We start from the raw sequence: 16,812 nt of genomic DNA on the forward strand, positions 1-16,812 counted from the left end.
AACCATTCTCAATGAAATTCTCATCTTTGTTTTGTTTTGTTTTTGAGTAAGATTAGCCCTGAGCTAACATCTGCTGCCAATCCTCTTTTTGTTGAGGAGGACTGGCCCTGAGCTAACATCCATGCCCATCTTGAAATTTTCCTCTTTATGTTCTAAAGATCCTCACAAGAAATAATGTTATATACTTAAACTTATATAAATTCTCTCTTGTCATTAGATGTTCTCAGGGAAGATTACTTTTCTATCAATTCAGGTGAATAATAAGAAAAGCAAATTTACTCTTTATCCCTTTCTTTGCAGCAGATTTACTTCTCATTCAGCCCTTTGGGACTTCTGCTTCATGTATGAGCCCTTATTTCATGGGCTTATCTGGCAGTACCCAAGGTGATATATCCTTTCAGACTTCTGAGGACACTAAAGCAAGGGGTTGAGGTCTCTAGGATTTGGCATACACCTTCAAGTAAAGCCAGTATGGTGATGAATTATTTCTCAGGCTTGGAGCTTTACTTTATTTTGATAACTGGAGATTTCTTTCTTTCAAGGTACTTTGGCAATTCTTTTAAACAGAAATACATGTATCAGCTTTTTGGTTGTTTGGGATGAGGGAGTTGATCGATATTTAGTCTACCAATAGCTAGAAAACAAAGATCACATTCAACTCAAAATTCTTTCTACTACTTCCATCCAAATAGTTTGCTAGCACATTTTCCCCCTTGTTTTGTTTGTTCACATTCCTTTGGCTTGGAATTCAAGCCCATCCTTATTTTGTTCAGAAACTATCTTTCACAGTCTTTTTTCCCTTTTTTCCATCTTATATAACCTGCATCCCTGTAAGACAACTATCATGAGTTCCTTCAAATCATTGCATGTCACATGCCACAAAATATTTGTACTGGTGATTTACTTTATAAAGAACTCTGAGGTCCATTAATTATCTCAGTGGATCCTGTCTACACCACTGTGAGTGCCAGCATTATTGCCCCATTATGCAGAGGATGAAGCCAAGTCTCAGAGGTGATAAATGGTGCAACCAAATTCACATAGCAAAAGTGTATAACATTTGCCAAGGCCGTGTGTCCCAAAACTTAACTCTAATGCTACAAGTTCTCGTCCAGAACTCATTCCATTTTAAGTTGTTCTGTTGGATTTTAATAAGCATCTTTAGCTTGAGCTTTTGAAAGCAACTTTTGTAGGGAAAGGAAAAGGATCCATTAATATTTCCAGATAAAGAGACTATGTGTCATGACTGAAGAAATAAAATACTGTACAGAATTTTCATGTTATTTTACGAAAAAATAAAAGTCAGAAACTTGCCAAGACTTTCTCACTGTTCTTTATGATACCATATCTATGATCTTATTATTTGCTTACTGCTTAGAGAGGTAGTAGAGGAGAACACTCACTCACTTATCTTCAGGTATAAATTTGTACTTGCCATAAAAATAAATTGAAACCCAGTAAAGACCTCATTGAGAAAAAAATAAAAAAATTATTTTACTCTCTCTGTTTTCTTTATATATTTAGTTCTTGGTTGAGTTTGTGTTAGATTAAAACTTTGACTTTAAGAAAGATGGCTTTCTTTTTCTTTTAGATATAATTTAAGAAAACTTGTAAGTATTTTAGTACACAGTATTGAAAAAAGCTTTATGATTCCACAGGTGCAGGCTTAGTTCTGTGAAGTGGGTGAATATATCTTTGGCTAGAGCACCCACCAATTCCCATTCTTTCTCTGTCCCTCCTCTTTCTTTTCATGCCACTTGTCATGTCATTACCAGGGGCTTGCTTTCAGCATCTTGTTAAATCAGTACTTGCTAAGGCTTGATGATAAATGCTCACAGAATGACTTTCCAAATGTCCATAATTACCTGTAGCAGAAAACCTGGAGTCTCTGTTAAACTTGCCAATTTCTGGGCCAACCTTCTATAAGTTCTTGGATAGATGTATCTTATTCATTCATAGCCCTTTACAATTGCATATGCATTTTACAATCACTTTGCCAGTTTCTCAAAAAGAAAATCTTTTGGGATACAGTTGAAAATAGATTGTATTTATATTTTTAATTTAGCGTGAATTGACACCTGTATAGTTACTCTCCCAATCCATGTAAATAGTATATTTCTCTAAGCTTTTACGGGTTCTTTCATCTTTCTCAATTTTATATTCTTGTTTTAAATGTAGAGGTCTTGCACATTTTCCCTTATATTGATTAATAAGTATTTGATTATTTTATTACTCAAAACACTACTATCTCTTTAATTTTTCATATTTGATGTTGCTAATATATAGTAATACAATTTCTTTTGCATATTGTTTTTGTATACAATGATCTTGTTAAATGCATGTGTTAATTCTAAAAGTTTACAGATTTTTACAGATTTTCTGCATATTCTTTTGTTTCCTGGGTATAACAATATTTTTTTTTCCTTCCTTTCCAATTCCTATGAATTTGGTTTCTTTTTCTTGTTTGTTGCACTAGCTATGGCCTACAGTATGTTGAATGAAAGTGGTAATACTGGATATCTTTGCTTCACTCCCATTCACAGAGTGAATGGTTTCAATATTTCACCATTACCCAGGAAACTGAAACAGGCATCCTTGACTTAGAGATCACTTTAAATTAATACTTTTACTATATCCTAAATAATATCTGAACTTATAGCCCTTTAGTTCATTTATCTCTGCATTTTCCTATTGTTATTAGCTCTGTAAATTCAACATATATTTCAAATCCCAGAAGATATCATCATAATTGTTTTACATGGTAAAAAATTATTTACATTTATTCACATAGATACCTTTTCACTTGTTTTTCATTTCTTTCTATATTACTATACTTTCTTTTGGAATTAAGTTTCTTCTATGTGAAGTCCCTTAGATAAGGTATTTATTTTTGTGCAGATCTTCTCTTGGCAATTTTTCTTTCCTGATGCTTCTGTATTTTACCTTCACTTTTGAAGTTTGTTTTCACTAAGTATGGCATGATAACTTGGCCATTAATTTATTTAAAAATGACATTCCAGCAAACAGTGTCAAGATGATGGTGTAGGTGGGCTCTGAACTGACCTCCTCACATGGACATAACAAATTTGCAACTACTCTTGGAACAACTAACCCTGAGAGAAATAAAAACTGGATAAAAGGAATCCCCATAACAAGGGACAGTGCTGACTGAAGTGGAAGAGGCAGAAATTCCTTTCTAGAGAGAAAAAAGCCATCTTTGAGCCATGGCACTTCACTGCTGGCCAGGAGCAATCCTAAGGTAGGAAACCATCTCATGAAGAGCAGGAGAACTGAGCATGGGAGTGTTACCACAATAGGAAGCTTTTGGACTCACAAAAACAAGAGCAGGGTCATAGCATCTAGCTTTGCTGGCTATTAAATACAATGGGGAATACCCCCAGAAAAGCTACTTGCCATAAGGGAAAAAAAGCCTGCTCTTAAAGGGCCCACACATAAACTCACCTATTTTGTAAAGCAACCTAAAATCACCAGAAAGAAAGGTGCACAGTCCTTTAGTGAAAATAGACTCATGTGATAGGATTTGTGAACATCTTGGTGAGAAGTGAGACCTCCTCAGGGACTGAGACATAGGTAGCAGCCATTAATGTGACCTAGTACAGGCAACTTAACACAAATTCTGGCAGACATTATTGGTAGACAAAATAGAGTTTAAGACAAAAACTGTAACAAAAGACAAAGAAGAGTCCTACATAATGATAAAGGGAAAAATCCAACAAAAGGATATAACACTTGTAAATATCTATGCACCCAATATAGGAGCACCTAAATATATAAAGTAATTGTTAACGGACACAAAAGGAGAAATAGTAACACAATAATAGTAGGGGACTTTACCACTCCACTTACACCAATGGATAGATCATCCAAAGAGAAGATCAATAAGGAAACACTGGCCTTAAATGACACACGAGACCAGATGGACTTAGTAGATATATGCAGGACATTCCATCCAAAAAGTGCAGAATACACATTCTTTTCAAATGCACGTGGAACATTCTCCAGGATATAACATATATTAGGCCACAAAACAAGGCTCAATAAATTTAAGAACATCAAAATAATACCAAGCATATTTTCTGAGCACAACAGTATGAAACTAGAAATCAACTGCAGGAAGAAAGTTGGAAAATACAAAATAAAATGTTACTGAACAATTATTGGGTCAAAGAAGAAATCAAAAAGTACCTGGAGACAAAAGAAACTGAAAATATGACAAGCCAACATTTATGGGATATAGTAAAAGTGGTTCTAAGAGGGACGTTTATAGCAATACAGGCCTACTTCAACGAACCAGAAAAATCTCAAATAAACAAACTTAACAGTGCACCTAGAAGAACTGGGAAAGGAAGAACAAACAAAGCCCAAAATCAGTAAAAGGAATGAAATAATAAACATCAGAGCAGAGATAAATGAAACAGAGACTAAAACAACAATAGGAAAAAATCAATGAATCTAAGAGCTGGTTCTTTGAAAAGATAAACAAAATTGACAAACCTTTAGCTACGCTCACTAAGAAAAAAAGAGAGAATGCTCAAATAAATAAAATCAGAAATTAAAGAGGAAAAAATACAATGCATACCTCAGAAATACAAAAGATTATGAGAGAATACTATGAAAAGTTTTATACCAACAAATTGGATAATCTAGAAGAAATGGATAAAATCTTAGACTCAATCAGCATTCCAAAACTGAATCAAAAAGAAATAGAGAATTTGAACACACCAATAACCAGTAAGGAGATGGAAATAGTAATTGAAAACCTCCCAAAAAATAAGAGACCAGGAACAGATGGTTTCCCTGGAGAATTTTACTAAACATTCAAAGAAGAATTAATATATATATTTCCTAAACTCTTCCAAAAAATTGAAGAGAAGGGTAAGTTTCCTAACTCATTCTATGAAGCCAACATTACCTTGATATCTAAACCAGAGAAGGACAACATAAAGAAAAGAAAATTACAGGCCAATATCACTGATAAACATCGATGCAAAAATCCCCAACAAAATACTAGTAAATCTAATACAATATGTTAAAAAGGTCATACATTATGATCAAGTGGGATTTATTCCAGGGATGCAGGGATGCTTCAACATCTACAAATCAATCAATGTGATACACCACATTAACAAAATGAGGAACAAAAATCACAGGATCATTTCAATGGATGCAGAGAAAGCATTTGACCAGATACAGCTCCATTTATGACCAAAACTCTGAATAAAATGGGTATAGAAGGAAAGCATCTCAACATAACAATGGCCATTTATGACAAACCCATAGCTAATATCATTCTCAATGGAGAACTACTGTAAACTATCCCTCTAAGAAGAGAAACCAGCAAGGATGCCCACTTTCACCACTGTTGTTTCAAATAGTACTGGAAGTCCTAAGCAGAGCAATCAGGAAATAAAAAGAAATAAAAGGGGTCCAAAGTGGAAAGGAAGAAATGAAACTGTCACTATTTGCTGATGATATGATTTTATAGATAGAAAATCCTAAAGAATCCACCAAAAACTTTTAGAAATAATAAATGAATATAGTACAGTTGCAGAATACAAAATCAACATACAAAAATCTGTTGCATTTCTATACACTAACAATGAAGTAGCAGAAAGAGAATTTAAGCGTCAATCTCGTTTACAATTGCAGCAACAGAAATACTTAGGAATAAACTTAAAGAGGTGAAAGACTTGTACACTGAAAATTATAAAACACTGTTGAAAGAAATTAAAGAAGACACAAACATAAGGAAAGATATTCCATGTTCTTGGCTTGGGAGAATTAACATAGTTAAAATGTCCTTACTTCCTAAAGCAATCTATAGATTCAATGCAATCCCTATCAAAGTTCCAATGACATTTTTCACAAAAATAGAACAAAGAATCCTAAAATTCATATGGAACAACAAAAGGCCCTGAATAACCAAAGGAATCCTGAGAAAACAAAGTTGGAGGTATCACACTCCCTGATTTCAAAACATACTGCAATGCTATAGTAACCAAAATAGTACATTACTGCCATAAATAGACACACGGACCAATGGAACAGAACCAGGAGCCCAGAAATAAACCCACACATCTATGGACACCTGATTTTTGACAAGAGAGCCAAGAACATACAATGGAGAAAGCAAAGTCTCTTCAATAAATGGGGAAACTGGACAGCCACATGCAAAAGAAGAAAAGTGGGCCATCATTTTACTATTATCTTACACCATACACAAAAATTAACTCAAAGTCACTTAAAGACTCACATGTAAGACCTGAAACCATGAACATTCTAGAAGAAAACATAGCCAGTACATGCCTCAATATCAGTCTCAGCAGCATATTTTCAGATACCATGTCTGACCGGGCAAGGGAAATAATAGAAAAAATAAACAAACGGGATTACATCAAAGAAAAAACCTTCTGCATAGTAAAGGACACCATCAGCCAAACAAAAAACAACCTAACAATTGGAGGAGGATATTAGCAAACAATATATTGGATAAGGGGCTAATATCCTAAATATATAAAGAATGCATACATCTCAACAACAAAATAACTAACAACTCAATTAAAAAATGGGCAAAAGATCAGAACAGATATTTCTCCAAAGAAGACATACAGAGGGCCAACAGGCACATGAAAAGATATTCAACATTACTAACTATCAGGGAAATGCAAATCAAAACTACAATGAGATATTACCTCATGCACAGCAGAATGGCTATAGTTAACAAGACAGGAAATAACAAGCGTTGGAAAAGATGTGGAGAAAAGGGAACTCTCATGTACTGCTGGTGGGAGTGCAAACTGGTGCAGCCACTATGGAGAAGAGTACAGAGATTTCTCAAAAAATTAAGCATAGAACCATATAATATGGCTGTTCCACTGCTTGGTATTTATCCAAAGAACATGAAAACATGAATGCATAAAGTTACATGCACTCCTGTGTTCATTGCAGCATTATTCACAATAGCCAAGACTCAGAAGCAATCTAGGTGCCCAATAAAGGATGAATGGATAAAGAATATTTGGTATACATACAAGATGAAATACTTCTCAACTATAAAAAAGACGAAATCTGGCCATTTGTGACAATGTGGAGTGTATTATGCTAAGTGAAATAAGTCAGAGGGAGAAAGTCAAATATGGTATGATCTCATTCATAAATAGAAGACAAAAAACAACAACAAACAATCACATAGAGTCAAAGATTGGATTGGTGGTTACCATAGGGGTAGGGGAGAAGGTGCAAGGTAAAAGGGGTGATTAGGTGCGTGCATGTGGTGATAGATGGTAATTAGTCTTTGGGTGGTGAACAAGATGTAATCTACACAGAAATCAAAATATAATGATGTATACCCAAAATTTATATAATGTTATAAACCGATAAACCAGTGTTACTGCAATAAAAATAATATTTAAAAAAAAACCATACCTGGCATTCCAGTGTTTTCTGGATTCTGCTGTTTCAATTGAAAAGTCAGTAGTTGTGTTCTGGTTCCACCTTTGAAGGTAAATCTTTTCTTTTTTATTATCTGACTGATTTCTTTTCTTGTTTGTTTGTTTGAGGAAAACTAGGCCTGAGCTAACTGCTGCTAATCCTCCTCTTTTTGCTGAGGAAGACTGGCCCTGAGCTAACATCTATGCCCATCTTCTTCTACTTTATATGTGGGACGCCTACCACAGCATGGTCTGCCAAGCGGTGCCATGTCCGCACCCAGGATATGAACTGGTGAACACCAGACTGTCAAAGCGGAACACGCGAACTTAACCACTGCACCACTGGGCTGGCCCCTATCTGGATGATTTCTTAAACTTTTTATTTATCTTTGGGTTTCCAGAAATTTACTCTAATTTGCATAGATGTACTATTCTCTCAATTTATACTACTTGGTGCTTGTATAGCTTCTTCATTCTTTGGCTTTATATCTTTCATCAGTTTTGGAAAATTTTTGGCAAGTATGTCTTTAGATATTTCATCTATCTCAAATATCTACTCTATTTCTTGGATTGAAATCACATACATGTTGGAAATCTCCATGGTATACTATATGCTTTATCTATTTCTATGTAATTACTTTTTGTGGTTATTTTTGCTTCAGTACTGATATTTGCTACTTATATATCTTTCTGTTGGACTTCCAATTTTCTGCACTGTACATTCTACTGATAAGCCTATCTGTTGAATTCTTAATTGCAATTATAAACTTTTTTAAATTTCAGGATTTTCATTTGATTGTTTTATAGATCCAAGTTATCTGACAAAATTTGGTATCTTTTAAAATCTGTTTTTGATAGGTGCCTATCAAAGGACGAATGGATAAAGAAGATGTGGTATATATATATACAATGGAATACTGCTCAGCCATAAGAAATGATGAAATCTGGCCATTTGTGACAACATAGATGGACCTTGAGGGTATTATGCTGAGTGAAATAAGTCAGAGGGAGAGAGTCAAATGCCATATGATCTCAATCATAAGTAGAAGATAAAAACAATGACAAAGAAACACATAATAACAGTGTTTGGATGGGTGGTTACCATAGGGGAAAGTGGGAGGGAGAGGGCAAAAGGGGTGATTAGGCTCACATGTGTGGTGATAGACTATAATTAGTTTTTGGGTGGTGAACATGATGTAATCTACACAGAATTTGGAATATATTTCGATGTACATCTGAAAGCTATATAATGTTATAATCCAATGTTACTGCAATAAATAAAATAACATAAAATAAATTAAAAAATAAAATATTTTTGGATGTATTTATCATTTTTCATGTCTGAACAGTACTATCTGGATCATCCATTAGCCTGAGTTTATTGACTATTTTTTTCACTTGGATTTGGTCATTTGTTCCTTTTTCCTAGTATGCTTGGCAATTTTTTAATGCTGTACCATATATATGAAAAAATATAGAGATCATATGTATTTTTACATTATTTCAAAAAAGGATTTACTTCTTCTTCTTCTTTTTTGCTTGAGGAAGATTAGCTGTGAGCTAACATCTGTGCCAATCTTCCTCCACTTTGTATATGAGACACCACCACAGCATGGCTGGTGAGCGGGGTAGGTCCATGCCCAGGATCTGAACCCATCAACCCAGGCTGCAGAAGTGGAGCACGTGGAACTTTAACCACTCAGCCATGGGGCCCAGCCTGATGATTTACTTTTTTAGTGTGTGGTGGAGATCATATGGACATAGCCTTCTTCTAATTTGTCATTAATACCAGATCATATTTTTTCCAAGATTACAACTAAAACTTAGGGGGTTTTAGAGGAATGGCTCCTATTTTCTTAAGACCCTAAACTCCAAAAAAATTTTTAGTCCATTAAAAGTTGCTCCCTGTTTGTTTTTTCTTTTGGATCTAACCACACCCATGTGCAACTTAGGAGTCAACAAACTGCTCTAGGGGAAGTTATGTGCAGAATGTTAAACTCACCTTAGAATATTTCCTCTTCAGAATCTTGGCTACTCAGGTTCTGGCTTATTCTGCTGCTTTTTCATACTTTCAAACATTCTTTCATTGCTTTTCAGTCCAGTTCTTGCTGTGAAGTTTAATCTAATACCAGTTTCTTCTTCAGAGTGAAAAGGAGGACATTGGTTTTTATATATTTAAATTAACAACATGTGTTACACTCTTCTCCAGAATAGTGGCAACTGTTTCCTATTATCAGAAGTTTATGAGCTTTATTATATCCCTACTTCCCTGCCAATATTTTGCAATTTAACTGAAGTTAAGTGATACCTAATTTCTAAAAATTTAAATTTTTATTATTACAGGTAAGTTTAAACCTATTTTCATGTCCTTGATAACTTTGGATTTTTTCATCCCTAAAATTTCAAAATAATTTCTATATACTCTCTCTTCAAGCTCTGTTGTCTATTAGTCAAACACTCTATTTAAACTATAATTTCCTCAGCCCTTATTTGATTGACGTTCTCTTTCCTTTCCCTCTGTAAGTGACTGATTCTTGTTTGATTTGGAATACCCAGCACCAACATCATCTTTTGTGAGGAGCCTCTTGTGACATTCAGGCAAAATATTTTAGATAGAAAGAAGGTTGGTAGGATATACAGCTACCATACAGGTTGTGACAGAACAGGCCGTATGATACTAATTGCCACCGCAGTGGAAAAAAAGAGCCAAACTCGTTCCCCTTAACAAATTTTCCAGGAAAAATCTCCAGTTTCTGTTAAGAGCTTTAATTTACGTATTCGTGGGCTCAAATGCCCTGTTTTACAGAAAGGCAAAAGCTGTGCTGTGATTATTATCCCAGTGCTGGGGTAAAGAACTCCCTCTCTCAGGAGGGCAGCATCCCCTTACTCTAGTTAAGAAATTCTTTGGCTGAGGTCCCAGTTATTTTGAGGCTATCCCTGGTAATAGCTGCCTAACAAAGGTAATTCACTGAAGCCCACTTAAGAGAATTACTGGTAAAAGAATAAAACATTTATCAAAATCAATTCTCTCTGCTCCAAACCTCTCAATCATAACTGTAGCTGTTAAGGAAATTGCTGCTGCTGAATGAATAAAACAGTTTTTAAACAGGGATGTCTGAAAGACCTTCCATTCCAGTCACATTCTGATTACTGGAAAGACTCTCTACCACCCTCGTTTCTTGGCACTTGAACTCTCATGCTAAGTTTCAAGGTGGTTGGAGCACAGCAAAAGGTTGGAAATACAGAAAATGGCAAGGCTTCCTGCTATTGAATGGGCAAATGTTCTTTCCCTAAAGAGGAACTAGAACTGCCATGGTGACAAGAACAGTATCTTACGTACATTTTTGTGTTGATAGGAAGAGAATTAGTGGATGCCCAGTAAATTGCTCATGATGAGAATTCAATTGAGCTATTATTTTAATATATTTTCTGAGAATCTTTCCTGGATAGCGACTTATACAAAATACTCAGAATAGACTCTGCCTTCAAAGAACCGCAATTTAAATGGAGCAACAAAATATATACTTGAAAAGTTAGTGTTCAATATAAAAATATATTTCCTAAGTATTAAGGAACTGTAAAATTTCAGATATGCAACAGACTGTCCATTGTCTGTTGATGTAGTCAGGGAAATCTTCATGGAGGAAGCGGGGAGGACAACAGAAGACCTTTACCATTCACCTCAGTCCTATCAATTTACCGTCCTTCAGTGGCCCTATAACACATCCGTAAACTTCAGAAGTCTTCCTAGTCTCCTGGGTACCTCATCCAAGGGCTTTGAAATGCTCATCAGATCCTATGTGATCTGTCAAGTTTATTGTGTTCTTTCAAGGGTGAGGATGGTGTCTGTCTGAAGAATGTGGGCTTTTGATTTAGATATTCTTGAATTTGAGTTCCATCCCTAAGACTTACTTTATTATTTAACTGATTGTTTAACACAATTTGTGCTCAGGTACCTCATTTGTCAACTTGGAGTGACAATATAGAAGTTTACTTCATAGGTTTTCTCTGAGCACTAAGTTAAGAAATTTATCTAATTCACAGCCTGACTCATAGAAACTGCTCATTTAATGCTGTTTATCTCGATTACCATTTTCATATAATACTGTATCTCAACACCTACTATAGTACCCAGCCAATAGAAGAGCCTTAATAAATGCATTATTAATGAATTAATGTGTGAAATGACAAAGGTTTGGCCGCAGATGACAAAGTCACCCTGAGGACAGCAAGGATATGGAGCATGGCATTAGCATCACTCTATAAGCTCCTAGAAGGCAAAAACAGCATCTTACTCACCTTAATTTTCCACGCTTGTCTCAGCATATTTAGAGAACACATGTAGGTAAGTACATAAACTTAAAGTACTAGGCAAAGCATTAGTTATTTTAAAATTTTTAGTTCATGCTTAATAAATGTACAATGAATGACAAATTAGTTTCCATTGATTAAGTACCTATTATATGCCTCATACTTCTGCTAAGTCCTTTACATATATCCTCACTGCAATTTTTTTAAGAAACTATTGTAAGTGAATGGAAAATTTGCTAAAATGTATAATCTAGGGAGAGATTATAACAAGGAAGTCTACATAGATCTGCAGTCTATGAAACACCAAAGTGACACTTGCTAGATAGTTCACAGGCTGGTGATTTAAGAGTTAGATCTTCAGGTAGAATACTTCAAATATAAATCCCAATCAGCTGAGAGTTCTACAAGGTCAAATTCAGGAGAGAATAAAACTTCCTTGACCAGATATCCAAAGAGAAGTGTATAGGAGATATAAGTTGTAAGGATCAGACAAGTGGTGGAGGTGCAGGCATTTATCCATGGTCTGTCAGGAGATATAGATAATGCAAGTGTGGGAAACTTGTGTTCAGAGGCTAGGATCTACTCCCTGGGGAAATGAAGCTACCAGTCAAAACTCAAGTCCATATGAGGAACTTGGTTTCTTTAAATTTCTAATAGGTTCTCAGTTACCAAAAGTTCATTCTCATAGGCACTTTATGGAGAAATTAAATAGATGGCACAGATCAAGGCACTGGGCAACTGGATGAAAAGTTTGAAGCAAAATGAACAACCGGGCCAATTGAATAAAGAGGGAGAGATGTACACTTCACTCCTTTTGACTGAGGCTGGAAGGCAAAGAATGTCCCATGAAAGGGGTTGAGGTCCCAAGAAATAAGGACCAAAAAGATTTTCCTAACACATACATAAAACTTGTAATGATAATTTTAGCATCCAGGACTTAATCTCCTGTTAATTCTTGTCATGGGACATTTATGTAACCAAAATTGGTAAGTGAAAAAGGACACTTATTCTAATATTTAATTTTCAGTTATCAAGTTTCATCATTAAAGGACCTGCTAATCCCACCTTTGCCATTAATATTTTTCAAAAGTCTCAATATTATTGAGTATAGACAAGAAAAGAACAAAATATACAATAAGCAAACTAAAACCAATAGAACAAACCACCCGTTGAGCATCTGGTAGGAAGCCCAAGTACTTATTCCAATCCCTCTACTCACTTAGTTCTGTGATTTTGAATCAAGTTCTTCAGCTCTCTAGTCTTATATGTTCTCCTCTGTATTAGTTAACCCTTTTATAGTATTTAGAATGTGATGGGCATTTTTCTAAGGGCTTTACACAACTTAACTTACTTTATGCCCCCCAAAGTGCTAGAGATAAGTAACATTATTATCCCTGTTTTACAGTAGACAAAACTGAGGCACACAGAGGATAAATCATTAGCCTGGGTCACATATGTAGTCTTCGGGAGAGCTGGGGATTGAAGCTAGGGATGATCTTTACCATTCTCAGTTTCTACTTTGTGCTTTATTTATTCTCTTATTTATATCTATAGGGCTTACACAATTTTTAGCCTTTGTTAGTTAGAGTGATCCAAGAAGCAGATGTGAATACAAGATTCATTGTGCGAGGATTTTCCTGGGGATGCCTGCCTGAGGGAAAAAATGGAGAGAGCCAGGAAAGGCTGTGAAGGTCATAAAAGTATGATACAAATCAGACACCAAGTGAAGTAGAGAAGGAGTAAATATTGGGCGGAAGTGTCCTAGGCTACCAAGCCAAGCAAAGAAGATGTGGCAAAGCCACTGAGGATTCCCCAAGCCAAAGCCAGCCACCAGGAGGGCCCCATGTTTCCCAGGAACAGGTCACCTTACTGTAGCCCTGCTGAAGTGCCGTCTCTTAGCAAATGCAGACGTGGATTCCAAAGGGCAGCCTCTGCAGCTCTTGGTCAATTATCCTCTCTAGGATAGGAAGAGGGTGAGGAGAGGAGAGTGAATGCTCATGGCTGCCATATTATAAGTTTTTACTATCTTTAAATTATTTCCTACATGTTAATCTTACTAATCTTGATGGAAACAGAAACATAGAAAATGGGAAATACATGGTAGGAACTGAATAATATTTCGTGGTTCATTATGTGATATTTCTGAATATTTTCCAATTAAATTGACTATTTAAGACAATAATTTCTAGCATTAATCTTAAATTATCATATTAGAACCATTTCATATTATTTCATATTAGAACTTTTCATAGCATAGCAGGCAAGACAAGAGGTTCCCTGTGCAAAAATTCTGTTTCCAAACTTGAAAAGATCCTTTTGAGATCATAGGGAAATGAGAGACTATTTATCACTAAAAACCATCTTCAACAAAGGAAAGAATTAAGGTTAAAAGCTGTTACATGCTTTTCCCAACAGCACGCTGTGAGCTCGTTTTAAAGTTAGAATGTCAACCTCATGTCTGGCTTCCCAGCCCTGAAGTACACTATCACACTGCCTCCTTTTTATGCTGGCTGACCCACTTTATCTCTGACACACAAGATACTAATTTCTGGATTAAAATCTATGCATCCCCCACAACTACTCTTTAGCAGAGAATCAAGTTTGACATGGTTAACCATTAACCTTTCTGTTTGCCTGGTAGAGGATGTGAGAGAGGGTAGCTAGCAGTGGGGTCTTAAAGTACTGGAGCTGTGCCAATACAATCATGCTCTTCCTGCTCTCTGAGCTGGCAGCTGGGTCTGAGGCTGACCAAGAGGATGAATGAGGCATCCCTGGTCAAGCTGCATGAAGACTTCACTCATCTGCTAGTCACATGGGGCTGGCAATCTGACAACTAGCACAGCCAGTTCAACCTGTGACTCTTTCAAGGGGAGGAGAGAAGGACTGACTTATTGGGAAGCTCCTGTCAGCCCACGTTCAGAATGCTGCTTTCCACCTGTCTCTCCTGATTATTGTGAGGAGTACCGTGGGGATAATTAAACAGTCATGGCAAGGCTGTCGCTTCCATAATCGCGTCTGCTGACCTCTTGATGGGGTGGCAATGATCCCAGATGGATTCCCAAAAACACATAACAATCTTTCTTTTCCTTCATGCGATGTTGTCTTCCCTGTATATATAGATTAATCATCTTCTCTTTTACATTATATAAGATTCAACTGAAAATTTGAATGACTTGCTTATTCCACAACTCTATTTCCACATACTTAAACCAATATCTCTGTCCTTAGTGCAGAGTCTGAAAACAGATTCATATTCAGGCAAATAACAATGTTTGTTGAGAGTTCTTACCTGTTCTAGAAGATTTTTTTAAAAGATGTGTTGTATATTTGTCCACACTTAACATATATAAAACCTAAATGAGATATGAGCACAAATGATAGAAAAGATGAAATAGACTATCAAAAAGTATTACACTAAATATGAAAATCCAAAATATATAGTGATAAGCACTAATGAGAATGTTATGATAATAGTATTTGTCAAATGTATAAAGTTCAGAAATGTCAAGGCCATTTCACTTAAGACTCTTCTCTTAAGCTTCTGGAGGTGAGCAGAACAAAAATTTTTATTTCTGCACTAAAGATAAAGAAACTTGTTCTGAGAGAGATATAAATAGTTTTCTGCAGTTTCATATAACTACAACATGGCAAACTTTGGACAAGAAATTTAGTTGTTTGACTTCTATTCTAATAACCTACATCCTGGGCAGTCACACAATTGCTATTGGATGAAATTATGAGAATCTTTCATGTTGACATTGGGAGTTAAGAAAGTAGTATCAATCAACAAATATTACAGAACACGTTTACTCTGGGTCTGTTCCTGCACTAAGAGCACTACAAGACATAAGAGAAAGAGAAGAACATACAGAAGATCTCCACTGGTCTTCACTGTGGTGACTCCCCATGCAGGGCACACCTAAAGGTCACTTTCTGAGAGCTGATTATTTTCAGTAACTTCCCAATAGGCTAGATTACAAAACCATTCCTTGGCATTTCCATAAGCTTGCAATAGAATATTTTAAAGGTAAAAACATTTGAATTTCCTAGAATTCTAGTGAGACTCTAACTTGATCCCATGAAATAATTAGAAAAGAAAAAAAAGAGAGAAAATATGGTCTATTCATTACAAAGTTGGTAGCCAGGACCTTGGGGCTATTGAAATCCAGATAATCCATTACTTTCAACAAATGACTCTGATAAGAGATGTGACATGGATTGGATCTTGAACCATAGGTAAAATTTAATTGGCTAGGAATTAAAAAGGACTTCAAGAGAGGAAGCTGTGTGCAGTGAGAGGTGTTTCATACCTGGTGTGTACCCAGTAAAACTTTCTGCTGGGTGGGGGAGCCTATTTAGATGAAAGAATTTTAGAGCAAGACATCTGCTGAGATAGTGGAGCATCAATTCTCACTACTAATCTCAGGAATCTGAGTTTTTCTTCCTTTAAAATATTCTATAGTATGCTTGGGGAATTGTCAAGGAATATCTTTGTGATCTTGCCTTTCAGATAGTCAGGACCAATAATCAGCTCACCACCTTTAGGAGAATGACCTCAGAGGAATGGGCTGTGCCTGCAGGGGGACTTACCTCAGTACAGGCCAATGGGAGAGCCAACCTAGGAATGTTCTTCTCTCCTACTTTCATATTACTGTACATGACTATTTTTTCCAAAATAAAGGATAGAGAGAAAACAAAAAAAGGCAAGAATAGAATACTAGCTCCATTATTTAATATTAAAAGTAAAAATCGTGCAATAGGCATATGTGTGTTACAATAGCATCCCGCTTGCACTAGTCACTCACTTACCACTCCAGACCAGCGCTTAAAGTGTTCTGTATAACCCTCCTCCTCAACCACAGAAGCCACGGTCTCCCTTTACACCTTGTAAAGAATCTGATGAACAAATTCCTGCCTAGATGGTTCCTTGGGATTATGGAAAAAGCTACTGGAGTAAAAACAACAGGTGTAGGATCCAGTATTACTACTCCTTATAGGACTTTAGGCTAACTGAGATCTCTTTGGGTTTCAGTAAATGCAGGTACTGGAG

The sequence above is a fragment of the Equus caballus genome, chromosome 8, assembly GCF_041296265.1.
Source record: "Equus caballus isolate H_3958 breed thoroughbred chromosome 8, TB-T2T, whole genome shotgun sequence".
NCBI lineage: Eukaryota > Metazoa > Chordata > Mammalia > Perissodactyla > Equidae > Equus > Equus caballus.